This window comes from Balaenoptera physalus, assembly GCF_965194825.1.
Source record: "Balaenoptera physalus genome assembly, chromosome: 21".
Classification (NCBI taxonomy): domain Eukaryota; kingdom Metazoa; phylum Chordata; class Mammalia; order Artiodactyla; family Balaenopteridae; genus Balaenoptera; species Balaenoptera physalus.
In genome coordinates, this window is record NC_138902.1 from 30,601,252 (window position 1) to 30,623,666 (window position 22,415).

Below are 22,415 nucleotides of genomic sequence, written 5' to 3' on the forward strand. Positions count from 1 at the left end.
AAGGAGAGTGAGGCATGTCCCAAATTAGCCCTGTCCTGCAATCGCTTGGCCTATTACCCTGGGCTCAGACAGAATATGTGAAGGAAGCAGAGGGTCGTTCTCTCTCTCCCAGAAGAGCTTGTGTTTATTATTCTGACAGCAGAGAACACTCAGTTTTGTTTGAAGGGCCCTGACTATGCTATTTGTCTTGCCCTTGTGGTCTTCGACTTGGTAGTTCACATGAGGTCATTATTTAGTACACACAAACACACACAAAAAGACAGAGAGGACAGTTAGAACCTAATTCAAACTCAAATGTTAACCATTTTAAAAGGTTTATGTCACTATGCTTCAGAAATGGAAGAGTGTTATGTTTTAGGAATGGAATACTGTTTTGCTGTGGCTTCCAGCATTTTCACATGACAGTCATTTTTCTGAGCCAAAACATTTGGCAGGTCTCTGTAATGAAAATAATATAACTTTTAGTATCTCTTGATTGAGAAAATAAAACACTACTCTAAAGTTGACCATATATTTAAGTAGCTTCTACACACAATATAAGTATTATGCATATGCATATGTATTATATATGTTTTGTGTGTATATATATGTATATATGTGTATGTGTATGTATTCAATCATTTATAAACAAGCTCAATTTAGATATGTTTTATGAACTCCTTGAAATTATCCTTTATCCCCAGGGGTTTGAAGCCAGTGGACTGGGGACAGCTGATTTACTGGAGTGACACAGCTAGGTCATCCAGTAGGCTGGCATTATTGCTTTGTCCCTAGAAGACGCTGCACTCCTCAGGTGGTTATGTCTCTGTTTAAAGACCTGAGCTTTGCCATAACTCCCTGGGAAACCGCTTGTTGTTGTGCTGTCTCATCTTCTTGGTCTGATGAAACATCAAGTTCACTCCACAACATCAAAGTCAGGTTTGAGGTTGTCTCACGTAACACTGGATGTTTACGAGTTGCTTCTGTCTTTGGGCTGCATGTAATGTTATCTATTTAATCAAAAATTACCATATGACCCAGCAATCCCACTACTGGGCATATACCCTGAGAAAACCATAATTCAAAAAGAGTCATGTACCAAAATGTTCATTGCAGCTCTATTTACAATAGCCAGGACATGGAAGCAACCAAAGTGTCCATCATCCGATGAATGGATAAAGAAGATGTGGCACATATATACAATGGAATATTACTCAGCCATAAAAAGAAATGAAATGGAGGTATTTGTAATGAGGTGGATGGAGTTAGAGTCTGTCATACAGAGTGAAGTAAGTCAGAAAGAGAAAAACAAATACAGTATGCTAACACATATATATGGAATATAAGGAAAAAAAAAAAAGGTCATGAAGAACCTAGTGGCAAGATGGGAATAAAGACACAGACCTCCTAAAGAATGGACTTGAGGATATGGGGCGGGGGAGGAGTGAGATGTGACAGGGTGAGAGAGTGTCATGGACATATATACACTACCAAATGTAAAATAGATAGCTAGTGGGAAGCAGCCGCATAGCACAGGGAGATCAGCTCGGTGCTTTGTGACCACCTAGAGGGATGGGATAGGGAGGGTGGGAGGGAGGGAGATGCAAGAGGGAAGAGATATGGGAACATATGTATATGTATAACTGATTCAGTTTGTTTTAAAGCAGAAACTAACACACCATTGTAAAGCAATTATACTTCAATAAAGATGTTAAAAAAAAAATTTCAGAGAAAATACTGAGCCAGAGAACATTCTTTTTTATTCCCACCTGCCTCTGGTGTCACATGCAGGCAGAGAGTCACCCAAGGAAGGCTTTTTACTTTCTCCCAGAGAGACAGTGTCTCCCCACAGTCCTGAGGCTGATGAGCCTACTGTCACCGAAGAAGCCTCTTCCTTTGTCCCACTCTGGAGTCCGTCCAGCACCACCACTGCAGCGGTACTTGTAGTGCAACAAGTGGACACGCGTGCTTCATCAGTGTCTACAAACTTAGACATGCTTCTCAATCTCTGTCTCCCTTTCTAAAGCACAAAAATACAGTCTCCCAGTGTGGGAGCATTCCTTCTTGTATATAAACAGAGATCCTGCTACTCTTATATTGTAAGGGTGGTAGATATGTATGCAGGTCTTTTTCCCTCGGAAGTCATGTTCAAAAATTAAATATATGCGTTATGAGTTACATGCTTACAAATTAAATTTATAAAATTGGGGTCACAATAGGAGGCCACAGTTCTCAGGTAAATAAAATTCCAGTCTCAATGTAGTTTTTCATGAATACACGACAGTTTCTAGAGTTTTAAAAAATACATCATACTGGGGCTTCCCTGGTGGCGCAGTAGTTAAGAATCCGCCTGCCATTGCAGGGGACACGGGTTCAAGCCCTGGTCTGGGGAGATTCCCACATACCGAGGAGCAACTAAGCCCGTGTGCCACAACTACTGAGCCCACGCGCCACAACTACTGAAGCCCATGCACCTAGAGCCCGAGCTCTGCAACAAGAGAAGCCACTGCAATGAGAAGCCCGCGCACCGCAACGAAGAGTAGCCCCCGCTCGCCGCAACTAGAGAAAGCCCGTGAGCAGCAACCCAACGCAGCCAAAAATAAATAAATTAATTAATTTAAAAAAAATACATCATACTGTTGCCCAGGGAGTCAATTTCTAGAAGGATGGGCTATTTTTGCTCAATACTTCTAGTATTTCTCAATGCAAACAAGACAAAATCATATGGGCCAGTAGTTTTCGAAATCGAATATGATCTTGACAATACGCCACTGAAATTATCCTAGAGTTCTCTGCATGCCTTATAGATTTTAATACTTTTGATACCTTGCATTGAGCAAGTCCCTTGAACATGATTCCTGTATAACCAGAGCCAGCTTTGAAAGATTCAAGGTTATAGTGCAATTTGAGAGGCTCTGAGAAAGATTTTCACGCAGGCCATTCCATTGTTATCTTGGCTTAATGAATTGTGTAAAACATGTAAAAATTTAGCTTGAAAAGAATATAGGAAACTCAATTATTTAAGTTAATTAACTAATGCTTTTCCAAGAACATATTTGCCAGAGGGGGAAGGAAGAGGTCTAGATAGGCAGGTAGCTAAAGGGTAACTCCTTCTGAGGGGAAAAGGAATTTAAAGAAAGACTTTTACTAACCACAGCCTTAGCCTTCTCCACAATACTGTTCCAAACAGCCATGGGTAACTTCCGCCCAGGGGCCTCAGTCATCTGTGTGTCAAGCCGAAATGGACAAGAAATAAATTTATGAAATCATGGTGATAACCATAACGATAGCACCTCCTACCGCTTACTGAGTACCTGGCGGTATGTGACATGCTTCACATTGATGACCTCTAAACTTCACAGAGCCTAGGGTTATTCTCGAAGGATTAAGGATTTTGAATTCTAGACCCAGAGTTACCAAATCATTTTTTTATGGTATACCCCACAGAAGATCACTACACAAAATAAAGCTATGTTACATTCTCTTTAGTTCTTAGTAATAATAGTGACGATGGCTGATATTGATTGCATGCATACTATGCACCAGGCAGTCACCACACTGAGAACCTTCCATGGATGTAATGCTCAAAACACCCCATGGAATCAGTGCTATTGTTATTGTCAGGTCACAGATGAGGAACCTGAGGCTTAGAGAGGTTAAGCAACTTCTCTGAAGGTGTGCAACTAGTTAATGGCAAAGCCAGATTCCAACTCAGCAATTATGGCTTCAGAGCAGGAGCTTTTAATTACTTTGCCAGAGAATTAATATGTCATTTGGGAATGTTGCATAAAGCCCAGAACAGCTAAACCATTTGTTCTCAACAGAGGTGAACTGAAGTAATTTACAGAATGCAAAACCAACAACTTAGGAGGCATTATAGCAGCTTTAGTAAGATACAGAAAGCAATTAGGATTAAACATGCATGATGCATATGTATAATTGATTTATATACATAACTTATTATATAATATTAATTTATATGCTATTTATATATTAATTATCTCTATGTATACATATATATAATTCCAACTACCAAGTTAGAAGCTCTTCCTTTTTAATCTCAGCCTTGCCAAAGATGGTCTTTTTATATTGTCTTTAATAACTGTTTGAGACGCCGTAGACTCCAATATTATCATTGTTACCTTAATATAGTAGAAAAAATGTAAGTTAAGGATTTTAAAATAATTTATCTTTTTGCCTTCCTCAAAGAGAGACTCAGAAATTGAGCTTTGAAAAAGTAATATTATTTCAAAGTGACATTTTCTTCAACAGTTCTATCTCAAGTAATACTTTTAACCCAGATTTTGAAGAATGGATAGAAGTATAATATGCTCATTGAAAATATTATTTGCAGGAAAAATATTATTTCCTGATATAATTTACAAAGAAGAGGGCAAACTACTAATAATTCTGATTGACAGATAATCTACAAAACAGCACTTTTTACAATAGATTTTTCTTATGATACCTACACTTTTACTAAGGAGCTACTATTTCACATTTTGTAAAACTGAGGATTTAAAAGTTAAAACAAGCAGAAAGCATGAAGCTCTTTTAACCACAAAATCCGGGTTTCCAATGATCTGGTTACATGCATTTTCTGACCAATTAAACTTTAACCTTGAGATTTTGTTTGTTTCAGTGCTTGACTGGTAAGAATTGTCCAGTAAAGACATTTCTTTCCATGCTAAGGAGCTTGTAATTCATTGTTTGAAACCCTGATAAGTGTTATAACATTTGCCTTAATAAGAATAATTTAGCAAATATAAATTTATCTTTGCATGCTAACCAAAGATCCTATAACCATTGCTAGAAAACTCTATAGACATGAGGATTTGAGTGATTAGTATGGATATATAATAACCCCAAAATAGCCCCTCAACACTTTAAAAACATTTCTGCCATAAATTATTTTACTGTAAATTTTTCTCTTCAAATTTTTGGGTAAGGCAAGGGGAAAAAATCTAGTTTTGGAAACATTTTGCACAACACATGTATTCTGAAAAAATGAATATGAATTAAATTTTATAAATGGCTTCATCATTTTAGACTGACTAAGGGAATTCCATGGCTAATTCTTCAGGAATAAATAAATGAAACCTAATTTATCATCTTGTTTCATTTGGTTGAGATTGTGAATGCTGGATTTGCACCAAGCGAGGTCAGCCTTGACCCAGAAAAAACAGACGTCCATAAATGGTGTCTTAGACAACTTGGTCATTGCACTGCTTTCATTGGACTATCCTTGGGCTCTGGATTAAATTTAGTCCTTGCTTTTACTTACTGAATCAGATGCTTAGTCTGAACTGTTGCAATGTTTCTTCTCTCTCTCTCTCTCTGCGCATACACATGCACACTTGCACATACATACAGAATACTGCAGCAAATTGAACCGAAGCCTGGTACTCTTTGTGTGGGTCCATTAAACCATCCCTAGGCAAGAGTTGCTCAGGGTATTACTATTTGATCACATCAGCACAACGTCGTGTGGGACATCCTAGACAATCGGTTTTTAGATTTATGCTCAGTGCACCTTAATTAAATCACACGATGCCTTGGCCTCTACAGTGAAGCTCACAGCATCCAGATAATATTCTCTTCGCTTTTCCTGAAGACTTGGAACTGACTCCTTTTCCATGTCACTCCCCATTTTATTCCTACTTCATCTTTGACTTTTTCCCAGAGATAAAGACTAAGCAATAGGGCCAACATGCAGATCGATGTAGTCACAAGTTAAATTATTGCTTCGTAGCCTTTGTTTTATATCTATTTTGCCACCATTCACTGACTAACCCAAAGCAATACTGTCTCTGAAACATCCAAGGATTATTCTTGATTCTTTCAGTTTTCTCACCCAGTCCATACTTCAATGAATCATTGAGTGTGACAGATTTAACTCCTAAATTAAAATAACAACAACTCCCTTTCTCTCCTTCCTTACACACATGGTACTCATTCAGGCCTTTCTTATCTTTGACATAGACTGTTGAAATATTTTCCTTTGTAATCTCCCTTATATTGCCCCCCCCCCTTTCATTTACCCACTGTTCGGTTGCTAGGATGATCTATTTAGAATATAAATTTTAAAACTTTCAATGGCTTAGGATACAAATGAGTTTCCTGGATATCACACAAGTAAAAGTATTATCAGATTCCTGCCCTATCATCTTTGCTCTACCTTCCTGCAGGAATGGGATGTCAATAAGAAAACATTCATTAAAGACAGAGTTTATATGTCAAAAAGTCATAGTATTATAGTCATTGTGCTTAGATAGAATGTTAGCCTCTGGTAGAATGTTAACCCTTCAGCTCTTTGAGTTCTCTCATATCTTGGCTTGAACCCATATCCATCAGTGTTCCATGACTTTATTTACTCAGGGCTACATGGAGGAGATTGTGGGGCATATCCTTTTAACCGTCAATATTTATGGTTGCTACAGATGACTGCACTTTTTCCAGTGGTTCAGTAATACATACTAATCACTGGCAGGTGGTAACTTTTCCCCCCAACGCGTAAGCAGTACTTGTAATGGCGGGCAGGTATCATCAGAGTAGCTGGGAACTGTTGAGTGAAATTCATCAACTCACTGATGTTACTTCCCAGTGAAGTCATCCTTCAAATAAGAACCCTCTGGCTGCAGCATTTGCAGAAGATATGGCCCTTTGTAAGTGAGCACACACTGCAGACATGTGGACCTAGGAAAACGGTACAAAGAACACCCAGTGGGGGGGGGTCACAGAACACCCTTTGTCAATCATTTTATTACACCACAGAGTAGTTCTGTGTTTAGAAACAGAGCAGTAAATTGAAGTCAGAAGTAAGGGATTTCCATATCTCAAAAACCAGTTATTAACTGTTTAAAGAAAATTATTCTATCATGTGTAACCTCAGTATAACTGACATAAATATTATCCTGCAAGTTAAATTTTACTTGTATTTCCGAAAGAAGCTAGCTCAGGAAAATTCCACTGTTTGAAGTTTTACCTTATCATCATATTAACGTTCTAGTTAATCTCAGTATAAATAATATCTCAAATATTTATATTTCTCTGGTATTCTTCCCTTTTTAGAGTTTTCATTCTTGTAATTGTTTGAGAAGGTATGAAGCCCATTATCACAACTTTCGCTTCGCTTTCAAAATTAACTTTCGATGTTAGTGTCCATGATTAAATGAAAAAAGAAGGCCATTGGCATTTCCTTTTCCCTGATCTTTTTTTCCAGCCCCACGGAGGTCAGCCCCCATTACAGCCTGTTCTTGCTTTGAAAACTACTTCAAGATACAATCCCTGCTCTGTGGGAAGGTGTTAATACAATCATCATTAACTACTATTATTCCCTTTAATCCAACAGCCTGTTTATTCTTGACACCTGCTGAATATACTAATAGCAGCAAATGTGTCTAAATCTCTTCTTGGAGATTGTATTGAACTCAGAGTCCATCGATGCATAAAATTACCCATTTTCTTTAAGTGTATTTCCTTATGCATGAATCCACTGGAATCTATCTTTTCCACCTGCTTCCCGTAACAAATTCCACAAGAAAATTGCTATGGAATCCATTAGAGTATTTATTTTACCCAGTTTCATTAAATGAGATCACTTTGACTAATCCAAAACATTTTTGGGGGGCTAATGATCATTTGATTCTTCTTCGGAGATGAATAATTATGACCATACCTTTTTTGAGATTTCACATCACTCTAATACATTCTTTTAATCAATCCTTACTGACTATTCACAATCGAAGTGAAGATTTGTGCTACAAATTAGTGATCAAACTTTTTCATTAATAATACTTTTGAAAGGAAAAGACAAACTATAGTTTGCCTATATTTTATATCTCTGAAAAAATTATTAACGTTACAGTATGCTGAAGTCACAATCTTCAAGTTTCTTATTGTTATGGCCAAGTTCTCGGAGAAGAACCCTAGTCCTTCATTCTCAGCTGCCTTGTCTGGGCCAGTCACAGTCAAAGTACTACCTGGGACCAAGAACACTGAGACCTGGACACTGAGCAAGAAAGCAGCCAGGCTCTGGGACCACGTTACTAGGGTTCCTGACAGGTGTGGTGCTATCACCATGGAACACCAGATGCCACCCTTGGCACCAGGACCATCGTGGCCTGGAGGAGGGATGTTCACGCCACTGCTGAACTGTCCTCCACAGACCTCACCTCTCTGGGTTATCTGTCCGTTAAGCAAAGTCTGAGGCTGGAGCATAGGCTGAGCTAGGTAAGAGCCAGGGAAAGTGTGCACCTGGCTTTTTTTTTTGGATTCTTTACTGGAATGGTTTAATAGAGTAGGTGTTCCTACAGAAGGGAATTGCTCAAACAGGCATTGAGTTCAGAAGTTGCTGTGTTGCCAAAACAATGTCCACTACACCATGACCTTGATATAATCAGTTGCCTTTGCTTCAATGACATCACTTTTTTGCCCTATCACTCATAAGAGGTTGGTTTACGGTCAGAATTTTGGTCTCCAGTGAGCCCTAATCCATTCTTCCTTCTTTTCTGTGTCTTGGGTTCTTGGAAGCATGCAACTACTAAATCACATTTTATTAGGTCTAGAATTAAAGGTAAATGTGCAACGTGATCAGATGGAGAGATCATTTAAAAACTGATGCTAAGGCGGGACTAGGTAGGGTAGAAATATTGATAGAAGTGGCCTGAGAATCAGAAGGCGCGGGTGCGTCCAGGTTCTGTCAGGAGCTTACTGTGTGATGGCCCCCCTTCTGTCTCAGGAGAGTGCTGGGCGAGGATGAGACGGTCTCCAGGCCCCCTTCATTTTCTGACAGTCTGTGATTTTCAAGTCACAATGATGTCTGCCGTAGCAATGGGGTGCGATGTCTGGGATGATGGCATGCTTTGTTCCCTTAATGGGGACTGAGGCAGCAGCTCCGTTTGGCATAAGCTGAGCTGTGTCAGCACAATGGAGCTGATTGGCTGGGCCCCAAAAGCAGATCCCAGAGAGATATTGATTCTGACAGGCAAACAATTAAAGGGGGAAATTGGTGCTTTGTGGATAAGACATCCGTGTGCCTGTGATATCCTTGACCAAGTCTTCAATGGAACGTGTGGCTTAATTGGAATGGACAGAACTGCTCTGGGTTAAGACCAGTCTCAAAAGGGGCTGGAGACGATGTCTGTGGAACTGGAAAGATACACTGACATTTTCAAATCTATTTTTATTTTTGAAGACTTCCAAGAGCAGAAATGACTATCTCTTTATGTTTCTTACTTCTGCAGCCAAGTAATATGTTGGAAAATTAGTCAAAATCGAATTTTAATGTTATGCAAAGCTGCTGGGGGCCATGAAGCATTTGGCAAGTTTTACTCCCACTTCCCCTCCACATCTCCTGCCAACATTTTCTTCTGAATTTGATCCTTTTGCTCTGTTCTTTTTCATCTTTTCTCCTTTAACATATTCCCATACTATTTGTACTCTTTAAAAATATGCACATGTATTCCCATGATTCCTTCCCTCACAGACTTTCATAATATCCATGAATGAGGTGCTGAGTGGCCCAGATCCCTCAGGATCACAGCAAAGGATGCAGTTTTACAAATGCAAGCCCTTTTAGTGGGCGTGTTCCAGCACCAGCCATCAGTCCCTGGCAGCTCGACGTGGACACTGTCATGTCCACTTGACAGTGGGAGCTGCATCTGCTGTATTTCAACTGTCCATCCTGCTTCAACCAGGCTCAAGGGGGCAAATGTCAGGACCCTATATCAAGCCTTCTTACCATACATGTCTCTAGTACATGCATGAGCCAGCTGGAGCCGCCATAACAAAATCCCATAGAGTGGCTGTCCTAAACAATAGAACTTTATCTCTCACAATTCTGGAGGTTAGACGTCCAAAATCAAGGTGCTGGTCCATTGGGTTCTGGGTGAGAGCTCTCTTCCTGGCTTATGGAAGGCCACCTTCTGGCTATTTCTTCACATGGCCTTTCCTTGGCGTGTGCATGCAGGGATGGGGCGGGGAGGGAGAACAGACTTATTAGTGAATCCCATCATGAGGGCTGCATCCTCACGATCTAATCTAGCCCTAATTACCTCCCAAAGGCCTCATCTCAAAATACCATTTCATCGCTGGTTAAAGCTTCAACACACGAATGGCTGGGGTGGGAGATGGGGGCACAATTCAGTCCATAATAGGACGGCACAAGACAGCCCATTCCCTAAGTACTGAACATAACAGGACCTATCTCTTCATCCTTCCTCCTCATGATGCAACAGAAATCATTGTAGCTTGCCCTATTTCATTCACAACTGTCTCTTTATCGCTCTCCTCCACATACAGCATCCTTAGCAAATTCAAGACCAGTCACTTCATTGGTCTAGATAATAATGGTCAGAGTATTTGGACCAGAGAAGAACGTATTCTATACTTCCCTCATTCTTGTGTCTTGATACAGTTGTCCTTTTACCTGCTCCAAGTTGTTGTTCCTTTTTTTTGTGGTAAACTATAAATAACATAAAATTCATCATTTTAACCATTTTTAAGTGTACGGCTCTTTAGTGGCATTACGTACATTCACATTATCATGCAACCGTCACCACCATTCATCTTCAGATCTTTTTCATCTTCCCAGACAAACTCTGCCTCCAATAAAATACTAACTCTTCTTTCTTCCTTACCCTACCCCCTGGAACCACTATGCTACTGTCTGTCTCTATGAATTTGACTACTCTAGGTATCTCATATAAGTAGAATCATACAATATTTGTCCCTTGTGACTGACTTATTTCACTCAGCATAATATCTTCAAGGTTCATCCACACTGTAGCATACATCAGAATTTCCTTCCTTTTTAAAATAATCTATTGTATGTAAATATATACCACACTTTACCTAGTCGTGGACATTTGGATTGCTTCCATCTTTTGGCTGTTGTGTATAATGTTCCTATGAACACGCCTCTACAATCAGAATCCTTCTTAATACAACAAATAATTTGGAATTCTGCCACTGCTCTGAGGAATAACTAACACTGATTGCTTGGTGTTTGCGAAAAGGAAATGTTGTAGAGCTGCCTGAGTGGATATTTTAGATTATGTCTAACTTTTGCCCCTTAAGGATACCTGACACAATTCTAAAACATTAATAGGACTTCCCTGGTGGTGCAGTGGTTAAGAATCCCCCTGCCAATGCACGGGACACGGGTTCGAGCCCTGGTCCAGGAAGAGCCCACATGCCATGTGAGCCACAACTACTGAGCTCGCGTGCCTCAACTACTAAAGCTCGTGTGCCTAGAGCCTGTGCTCCAAACAAGAGAAGCCACAGTAATGAGAAGCCCATGCACCGCAACGAAGAGTAGCCCCCGCTCACCACAACTAGAGAAAGCCCGCGTGCAGCAACGAAGACCCAACACAGCCAAAATAAATAAATAAATAAAATTCATTTAAAAAACAAACAAAAACCAAAATAAAAAGTTAAAAAAAACCCTCTCTTTCCTGTCCTCTGCCCCATCTCCCCCCTCCCCAAAGGCCGCAGCTTTTATTCCAAGCCCATCAATGTAGGAGGGGGAAGCAGGAGGCACAGGGAGGGCAAGGGGCTGCCCCAGGGCCTGTAGCACGCCCCTGACCACTCAGGGCTTTCCAGGCACTGCACTCCAGCCTGGTCCACCTGTCCGTACCCCAAGGCCAGTTGGCCAGGGGCGAGGGGTGGCTCCGTATGGCTTCCATGCCCTTTGTTTGCAGATGTTGAATTTCGCATCATAATTTCTATATTGTCCCTGAGTATTAGAACTGTAATTTATTCATTTTTCTGTTTCTGTGCCAAGAAGCCCAGGCTCTGGGCCTGCCCTCTTGCCTAGGAGACCTTGCCAGCCTGCAAGCTTGTGGGAATACCTTGTACCTGAGCTTACAGGTACCAATAAAGAGGCTCTACTTAAAAAAAAAAAAAAAAAAAAGTTAAAAAATTAAAAAAAAAATTAACAGCTTCAAAATTCTTTCATTGCTGGATATTTTCTTTAAAATCTTTATTCTTCTGTATACTCAGGCTAATTTCCTAAGGCAATTGCAACATTCTAGTTTACTCTGATGCTTAAGGATTTCTGGTATAAACAAGAGTAAAGAAATTAACTTGGCATCAAATTTAACATAAAGTATAAAAAGAGTTATAATGGTTTCTTAGATTAAATTTCAGGAGATACAAAAATTCACTCTTTTTTTGTTGCCTGGTGCAAAAGAGAAATACTAGAATATACAGAATCTTAACCTCATAACATTTGAGATCTGGAAGGAATTGTAGATACAACGTACCTCAATTCCTTTATTTCATAGTTGAACAAACCCGGAGAGATTATGTGATTTCTTTTTTCACTCTATTCTTTTATTCATCATTCATTCAATATTTGAGGGTCAACCGTATATGATGCGCTGTGTCCAAAACTATAAAACATACACGAATTGCTTATAGTTTTGTTCCTACCCTTAAAGAGCCTATCTTCTAGCAGGACAGACACTCTAGGCCTTGAAATTCAACAAATATGGAGTCACTACTATGTTCAGGCCAGTGTGCCCCAAATTGAAGAAGATCCAAGAATGGGAAGGAAGGCAGACCCAGAGTTGGTGAGCCTGCAAGCCAGCAGTGGGACAGGAGGCACCTACTCTGTGCTGTCAGAAAGGGCCCAGGTGAGGCCTTGGGGCACAGTGAGGACTTGAAAGGGTTTTTGGGATCACATCCATCAGGGGAAAATGTGTACTTATTGACAGAGCTAGTACGTGTCCACAGGCTTCAAAGGATGTGGATGAATAGGTAGAGGTGAGAAAACTGAGGAGGAACACGGCCAGGACAGGAAGGCAGGAAAGACTGAGGCTTCTGGGGGGAACTCACCTTGGGAGCATGTGTGGAGGGGGCTTGAGGGACAGTCTCTCTGCTGCTTTCCAAACCTTGCTAGGTTATGGTTCCCTGTGTTAAGAATGCTAACCTGTTTTACTTAGGTTATAGTAGCTCATTTTGCTGAAGTATCAAAAATAACATTTTTCAAATCACTTGCAAGAAAAATATTTTTGACAAACCACAACGTTTCTAGTCCATAAGCGTGCATACTGCCTGGTATGAATTTACAGTGTCGAACTCTTAAATAATAAAAACCACAGTCTCGGATAGCCCCTAAGTTGTGATTTCCCCTTCCTGAAACCAAACTGGTTGTTAATTAAGCAGTAGTTTTTCAACTCTTCAAACAACCAAATCTTTATAACAGCTGTGGAACTGTGGAAAAGAGGGAAGTGTGTTTCTTCAAAGACTCTAATTTGGCTGCTCAAAACCTTCCTCAGTACACAGAGCTCCTTCTTTTCTCCCCGGCTCATACGGCATTCTACTAGCAGAAAGAAATGTATTTTTTTTCATCACTTGAACTGTGAGTGTTTCAGTGAGTACATCCGCACTTTTACTCAATGACCACACTTTGTTCCATGGACTCCATCCCTTCGCTCCTGGGATGCCGTCTACTGTTCCCACTGCATGGCTATCTGGTCTTTGCTAATGCGACCCAAGTGCACCTACAAAGTCAACACTCACCTCCCAAGCTTTGTATCTTTAGACTGGCTGGAAGGTTCCTCTCACTTGAGTTTTTCTTGAGTTGCCTAAGTATTTCTTGAGTTGAAGTCCGTTTCTCTGCAGTTTCCAACCATTTGGTCCAAGTTATACCATTTGGGGCACACTGAACAATATGTAACTCTCATCAAAGCACAGCTTTGAAATATTTGAAGACGGTGACAATGTCCCTTTCTGCCACATGGAGTTTGCTCCAGGCTAAATGACCCAGATCGCGCCGATCATCCTTTATGCTTCATAAGTCCCAGTCCTCTCACCATGCTGTTTCCTTTTCTTGTTACACATGTCCTAAATCCCTTTGAGTGTGTGCTTCCCTACACTGAATCCCATGTCCCAGACTTGGCCAGAGCAGTGGATGGTAGAGCAGAACCAGACCATGCCACATTAATAGTACGTCTCTCAATACAGCTTAAAATACCCTAGACTTTTTGATGCCCGCCTCACTTTTTCTTTCAAAACAATTTCTAGCAGGGGTTTAAAACTCTTTGGGCATAGTCAGGGAACAAGTCATTCATCAGCCTAAATGCTTTCTCAGTTCATAATTTTCTATCTTTGCCCATGGATTTGCTGTGTTCACTTGTAACACATTGTATTTGCTTGTAAATAGTTGTGTTTACCAGCTTGTCAGGTTGTTTACCAAGGAGCACAGTCACTTATAAAAGAAAGGGATGTTTAATGCCCTGGATTTGCTCAGAACTTTTAAATAGGAATGATAAGTTGAGAGAGTGGCCTTTTGGAACTTATACGTTAAAATAGAAAGTTTTATCTGACATAAATTGTAGCAGTATTTTCTTAGATCAGTCTCCCAAGGCAAAATAAATAAAAGCAAAAATAAACAAATGGGACTTAATCAAACTTAAAAGCTTTTGCATAGAAAAGGAAACCATGATCGAAATGAAAAGACAACCTATGAATTGGGAGAGAATATTTGCAAATGATGTGACCGACAAGGGGTTAATGTCCAAAGTATACAAACAGCTCATACAGCTTAATATCAAAAAAATAAACAGCCCAATCAAAAAATGGGTGGAAGATCTAAATAGACATTTCTCCAAAGAAGACATACAGATGGCCAAGAGGCACATGAAAAGATGTTCAACATTACTAATTATTAGAGAAATGCAAATCAAAATCACAATGAGGTATCAGCTCACAAGGGTCAGAAAGGCCATCATCAAAAGGTCTACAAACAATAATGCCAGAGAGGGTGTGCAGAAAAGGGAACCCTCCTGCACTGTTGGTGGGAATGTAAATTAGTGCAACCACTATGGGAAACAGTATGGAGTTTCCTTAAAAGTCCAAAAATAAACCTACCATATGATCCAGCAATCCCACTCCTGGGCATATTATCTGGAAAAGAGGAAAACTCTAATTCAAAAAGATACATGCACCCTAATGTTCACAGCAGCACTATTCACAATAGCCAAGATATGGAAGCAACCTAAATGTCCATTGACAGATGAATGGATAAAGAAGATGTGGTACATATATGCAATGGAATATTACTCAGCCATAAAAAAGAATGAAATGTTGCATTTGTAGCAACATGGATGGACCTAGAGATTATCATACTAAGAGAAGTAAGTCAGACAAAGACAAAATTATATATCACTTATGTGTGGAATCTAAAAAATAATACAAATGAATTTATTTACAAAACAGAAACAGACTTACAGACATAGAAAACAAACGTATGGTTACCAAAGGGGAAAGCGGTGGGAGGGATAAATTAGAAGTATGGGATTAACCCATACACACTGCTATATATAAAATAGATAAGCAACAAGGACCTACTGTATAGCACAGGGAACTATATTTAATATCTTGTAATAACCTATAATAGTAAAGAATCTGAAAATATATATATATACAGCTGAACCACTTTTCTGTACACCTGAAACTAACACAATATTGTAAACAAATACTTCAATTTAAAAAAATATAAAGTTTTAAAATCAAGAATCCTTTGCTTTATGGTAACTTATATGAATAAGACCAAATTCTTTTTCTCTAAAAAAGATATCCCCGAAAAGTGTAATGGAAAATGGAGTGGGTGTGTGTGAAGCACGATTTGGCATTCATTGCGCTACCCTTTTTTTCTCTACAGAGATGCCAAGGATATTCTAGAGAAATTCTAAACAAAGAGCCAAGTGTTCAAGTTCATGTCTACGTTATTACATATTTTATCTTTTCCTAAAAATTTTGAAGAGCGTGATGAGAAGTTATAAAAATAACTGGTTAGTTCTTTTTTGAGTTTATATATGGTGATGTAGATGGTAGGCCTAAAGAGAATTTGAAAAGTAAACTATGAAATGCTAGCCTTTTGAAGTGTAATTGGCAATGGAGGTAATCTCATAAGCTGAGTGGGGTCTATGAGTCTGGAAGGGATCTGGAGTAAGATTTGGCCCCCAAGCCTTAGTGGGTGGCCCTGAACACTCCAGCACTCTGAACTAAGCCTTCATTATGGTCTTGAACACCCCCCCCGCCCCTCCCCGCCGCCGAAAGGCTTGTTTACTCAGCAGCATAAGCCAAACCAACAAGTGCCATAGGGGGTTGCGTCTTATTTCCCAGGCAGGAATGTGAAAGGGCAAGAGTGGACTTGGACCTCACTCTCAGGTTATGTAGCTCACGTAACAGCATCTTACCACCCCCAGCATCCCATCGGAAGGCTACAAAGAAGAACTACTTACTTCTAGCTCAAGCCTTGATAGCTATAAGGAGAAGCCCGTGAACTGGTTCCAATTATCTCTAAGTTCAGTTTTGCTAAATGGTACTTTCTTTTCTAGCAACATTGCTTGAACATTTGGGGATTTTTTTTCTTCCTATTGGTATCATTCCCAAGATAATTGCAGGACTGGTGTGGAAGAGCTGATGCACACACTGAGAACAGATGGTGGATTTGATATATCAATTTATTCAGTGCTACCAGTTTAGTTGCCTGGCTTTTCTGTAGGGAAATCAGTAGCATGACTATAACTTTATTACTAAAATTATTGTATATATAATAATATATATTTATTTATTGTTATATATTTAATAAAATGCACATGTATAACATGCAATCATTTCTTCCAAGGACTGAGAAAAGATTGTGTAGATAAAATAAAAGAACTATCTAAAGAAATTCTCCATTATATGAGCATTCCAGGCATACACTGACTTCATAAAATACTAAATGTTAGAAACTTACTATGAGTCAAGAGTGTGTTTGGAACTAAAGAATGTTGAGAGATCATGTGGGAATTGGGTCTTCTTCTGAAGAAATCACAGTCTAGATGATGACTCATCTACAAAATACCTGCTCAGCTCATGACCTGAAACCCAGAAAGAAGTGTGATTCGGTTCCCCAGTGAAATCATATCTTCCCTCTCAGGAACCTCAGTGATGGTCTGGATTCCCTTTGTTCAGATCTTATTGATCCTTTATATTTTTTGAGCCTTTATTTTGAACTTTAAACAAAAGACTAATGACTATTATTAAAAAATAGTGTGCACTTATATTAAAAATCAAGCAGTACAGAAATGCATATAGAATGCAAAATGTCACCCAAAGTCCCATCACATTGATATATAATTATCCTTAGTGTTAATATTAATATTTATCTCTCTATAAGGACATCCAGATAGAAAAGATAAATTGGGAACAATTTCCATATATAGGAACTATAAACATGTCAACTTAGTTTTTAAAGTCAGGCTTATTGAGGAATAATTACATTCAATAAAATTCACTCTTTTTATGTGTACAGTTTTGTGAGTTTTGGCAGATACAATCCTGTAAGTCCCACCACAGTCAAAATATAGAATGCCACCATCACCCCATAAATCCCCTCATGCCCCTTTCTAGTCAATCACCTTCTCCCTCTCCCAGCTTCTGGAAAAACTGATCTGATATCTATAGTCTCTATAGTTTTGCTTTTCCAGAATGTCTTATAAATGGAATCACAAGGTATGTAGTTTTGTGTCTGATTTCTTTCACTTAGCATAATGCTTTTGAGATTCTTCCTTGATATTGTATGTTAACAATAGTTTGTTTCTTTATTTTTACTGCTGAATAGTATTTCATTATACCAACGTAGCCCATTTTGTTTATGTGTTCACCAGTTGAAGGGCATTTGAGTTTGGGCTATTATAAATAAAGCTGCTTTGAACATTTGTACTCAGGACTTTGGATATAAATTTTCTTTCTCTTGGGTAACAACCTAGAAGTGGAATTGCTATTGTCAGTACATGTTTTATGCCACAAGAAACTAGAAAACTGTTTCCCAAGTGGCTGAACCATTTTGCAATCTCACCAGCAATGTATGAGTGCTGTAGTTCCTCTGTATCCCCACCAGCACTGGTACTGTCAAGTTTTAAAATAATTTGATCCATCTAATAGTGAGTAGTGGTATCTCATTATGGTTTTAATTTGCATTTTCCTGATGACTTACATTAAGCATCTTTTTCCTGTGCTTCATTTGTTATTAATGTCTTTTTTGGTGAAGTATATCTTCGAAGCTTTTGCCCGTTTTCCAAATTGAGTTGTTTGTTTTCTTGTTAGTGAATTCTGAAAGTCCTTTTTGTAGTATGGATATAAGTTCTTTTCCCAGTAAGTGTTTTGCTAGTATTTCCTCCCTGTCTCTGGCTTGCTTTTAAACTTTCTCAGCAGTGTCTTCCATAGTAAAGAAGTTTTTAATTTATCAATTTTTTCTCTTATGGATTGCGCTTTTGTTATCGTTTCTAAGAAATTTTTGCCTAATCCAAGATCACAAAGACTATTCTTCTGTACTTTTTTCTGTACTTTTTTTTTTTTTTTCAGGCAAGGCTTTATTGGGGCCCCTGCTGCAGTAGGGGGGAGCGAGAACAAACAATAGGTTCCCTTGCTTGCTCGTTCCCTGAGGCGGGGGCAAGCTTGTTCCTTATGTGGGGTGAGGGTAGGGGTGTGTCCCGGGGTCGGGCTGGAGGGGTGGCTTAGGTGTTTTGCTCACCCCTTAGATGGTGTTTTGTGCAGGGGGCATGAGCAGTGCCCTGCTTTTGCTCCTGACCCCCTGCTTTTGCTCCAGGCTCTTCAAAAGGGGCAGTTGGGTTTTTTGGTCTCTTTTTATCTTTTGTCCAGAATTTGCCCCAACTGCACATGCACACAGTTATTTTTAGTCCCATACAGTTTCTTTGTATTTTGTTGCTTGAGGAGAGGTGTGTCCAGGGGCAAGCATTACAGCACTGCAGCAAAGGGTCCCAGGTCCCAGCCTGTCTCATTCCCCCCTGAGAGACTCTACACCCTTATTCTTAAGGGGTAAGGGGCCGAAGGTCTCTTCTTCTGAAACTTCTTCCTGCTGGACAGTGGCTGCAGAGTCTAGCCTACCCTAGAGGTGCAGAAGTCCCTTGCTGACTGCTCCAAGGACCTGTAGGAACCTGGGCCACTTTCCGCTGGAATGGGCTGAATTCCTTGAGCCATCATGAATCTTACTTCAAATATTTTAAAGATTTATATATATGTCTATGATCGATTTGAGTTAATTTTTGTATAAGATGCCAGGTATGGGTCAAGGTTCATGTTTTTGGAATAGGAGTAACCAAAAGCTCCAGCACCATTTGCTGAAAAAAACTCATCCTTTTTTCTCCATCGAACTGCCTTTGTACTTTTGTCAAAATCAGCTGGCGTGTATGTGTGGGGGGCAGTCTCGAACTCTCTATTCTATCCTGTTGACCCATGTGTATATCCCTTTGTCAATACCACACTATTTTCATTTTTTTTTAAAGGTATTCCCTAGAAGCCAGTCTTGTATTCATAACTAATGCCTTTTTTTTTTTAATTTTATTTATTTATTTATTTATTTATGGCTGTGTTGGGTCTTCGTTTCTGTGCGAGGGCTTTCTCCAGTTGCGGCAAGTGGGGGCCACTCTTCATCGCGGTGCGCGGGCCTCTCACTATCGCGGCCTCTCTTGTTGCGGAGCACAGGCTCCAGACGCGCAGGCTCAGTAGTTGTGGCTCACGGGCCTAGTTGCTCCGCGGCATGTGGGATCTTCCCAGACCAGGGCTCGAACCCGTGTCCCCTGCATTGGCAGGCAGATTCTCAACCACTGCACCACCAGGGAAGCCCTATTTTGATTATTGAAGTCTTATGGGAAGTATTGAAATTCTGTTGTGTGAGTCCTCCAACATTGTTCTTTTTTGAAAAAATGCATTTTGACTATTCCAGTCCTGTATTTTTCAATATAAACTTTAGAATTGGCTTGTTGATATCTACAAAAAATCCTACTAGAATTTTTGTTGAGATTGCATTCAATCTCTAGATGAGTTTGGGAAGAACTGACATCTTAATATTGTCTCATTATCTATGAATATAGTAGTCTCTGGTAGATTCTTTGGGAATTTTTATGCACACAATCATATTGTTTTTGAATAAAGACAGCTTTCTCTTCCTTTCCAATCAGGAAGAAGGAATGATTTTCATTTCTTTTTCACCAGTTTAATTTTCAAAAGGTACTAAAAGTAATTTTGCACTGATGGAAGGGAGAAATTATGTAAAGCTGAATGAATGGCAGAAATGCAGATAAATATTTCTTTGTCACATGATATATTAGTGTCGAAAAGATAACATCAAGATAATGAAAAAAATGTTTTGAAAACCATTAAGCAGTTAGGTTCATTAAGTTTTTTATATGTTTGTTTTAAACTTAGATATTATTGATGAACTCAATCATATGAAAGACTAAGGAAATTAAAAATTTTATACTTTCTTTTCCTTTTCTTATGTGCTGCTCTTTGGTTATATTGTTATATTCATTTTGCCAAGATTTATAACACCTTAAATTCTGTAACCAAAATTCCCACCATAATTTAACGTTAGTGTTATAGTAAGGAAAAAGTTCATCCTCATACCATCCTCTCATAATTGCTTTTCTATTACTGACATTTTTGCTTTGATTAATAACATATTTGGCCAGATATCATAGTCAAAAGTCATTGGCATTTTTTCAAGAATTCATTTGTTCCATATTTCCTAAATTCTGAAGAGGTCTGTGACTTGCCTAAATTTTTCATTACTTGTAGATGACTTCCTTTTTTCCTATCTGAAAATTCTTTTTTTTTTTTTCATATTTGATGCTAAATAATTTTAAAAGATGTATTTTGGTATCAATTGTTTTATATGCATTTTCCCAGGAACACAGTTTCTGTCCCTAATTTCAGAGAATTTTCCTTGGTACAAAATTCTTACAGAAAGATATGTTGGCTGATATTTTTTCCCCAAATACTGTTTACTTGGATCATTGTTGTCTAGTCTCCAAAGCTATTATCTTCTCTCCATTTGCTTTAATCTCTTTTCCTGTGCTTTCACTCTCATTATCTGTTGATTGCTACCTCTAATGCACTGTTCTGTAAAGGTCTATTATTTTGTTTGTCAATTTGCTTAACTCGCAATATCTCTCTTTGTATCATAGTTTTGTTATCTAACCATCTAAAGTTTGTTTTACTGAAGTTATGTTAGATCCTTCTAGAGTGCTAAGAATTTGAAAGGAGTATCACTGTGTCACGCCATTTAAATTTTACTGTTTTATAAATTCAGACTTGTGCTCACTGAATTCCTTCTTTTTTCTTTCCTTTCCCTTTCCTTATCTTTTTTCCCTATTTTCTTCCTTCCTTTCTTTCTTTCCTTTTCCTTTCCCCCCTTTTATCTCCTCACCCCCCTTCCCCTCCTCCTTCATCTCAGTGTTGCATTTGTATAGCTATCATCCCATTTTTCATGATGCTTATGCTTACCATAGACAATACCTTCCAGAGCTTTTACTTACTATCACAGAATGAGGGAAAGGATCCTGAACCAGTTACCCATTATCAGTTCTTATCTTCAAGTTCTCTTTGCCTCTAGGCTATCAGTTGAAAATTGGCTATTTTGTTCTATTTAGTTCCCTATAGTTTGAGAGTCTGGCAAGAAAGGAAGGTGCCAAGTGGCCCTAAGCACAATGTTTGTTAGAAAATATCAATGAGAAATTTGCATTTATCCTAGTTGTTTATGAATACCATATTGCTATTTTTGTAGAAGGTTTGTTTTCAGTGTTTGAGTTCTTTGTTTAAAATATGTTTTCAAGACATACATACAACTGCCAAATAATAGAACAGTATTCTTTTCCTTAAGACACCATTCATTACTTTATAATTGTTTTAATATGATAGATCAGTTTTGACAGGGTATAATATTCCTCATTTTATTTTAATAAGATTGCTTTTCTCAAGAAATCAGTGCAATTATAGAACAATTCAAATGCATTTGAAAACCATATCAAACTTCACATGCTCCCCAACTACGCAGAGTCAGCATAACCCACGTTTGATTTGAAGATTCAAAGTACACTTAAAACTGTCTGTCCTAAAATCATTAAGTGCAGCTGGGTTCACTAAAAAACAAGATATACAGCCCTCCTCTTCCTATCCTAGAGGGATGGAATTTGAAGAATCAAGTTACAGATAGCAATGAAGTAGAGTGGGGAGGTAGCATGCAGATGGGAAATGCACAAGAATTAGACAAAACTGGTCTTGAGTCTGAACTTGGCCAAATCTTAGCTATTTAATCATGGGCAATTTACATATCTTGCCAAACCTCAAATCTTCAATCTGTAATGTAAAGTGGGAACATTTCCAGTTTTCTTTGATTCATTCTTTCAGTCACACAGCTGGTATATACTGAAAGCCCACTATATGTCATAGTAACTCTAGGGATGGGGTAAAGCAGGAAATAAGACAGATACTTGAACACCCTGTGCTTGCGGTACTTACTTTCTAGCGTTCATGGTAGATATTTTACCCAGGAACAAATAAATGGATAATTTCAGATAGCTGTAAGTCCTCATGAAGAAAACAAAAAGTGACTGTAGAGTTGGTATTAAAATAGC

General features: G+C 38.9%; 1 protein-coding gene across 1 annotated transcript in view; it reads right to left on the bottom strand.

The window, feature by feature from the left end:
* Nucleotides 1-22,415, bottom strand: part of TLR3 (toll like receptor 3) — a 358,863-nt gene that overhangs the window by 115,620 nt on the left and 220,828 nt on the right. Inside the window, exon 4 of the mRNA XM_082444780.1 lies at nucleotides 3,132-3,203. The gene's annotated coding sequence lies outside the window, so the exon portion shown is untranslated. The remainder of the gene's footprint in view (nucleotides 1-3,131; nucleotides 3,204-22,415) is intronic.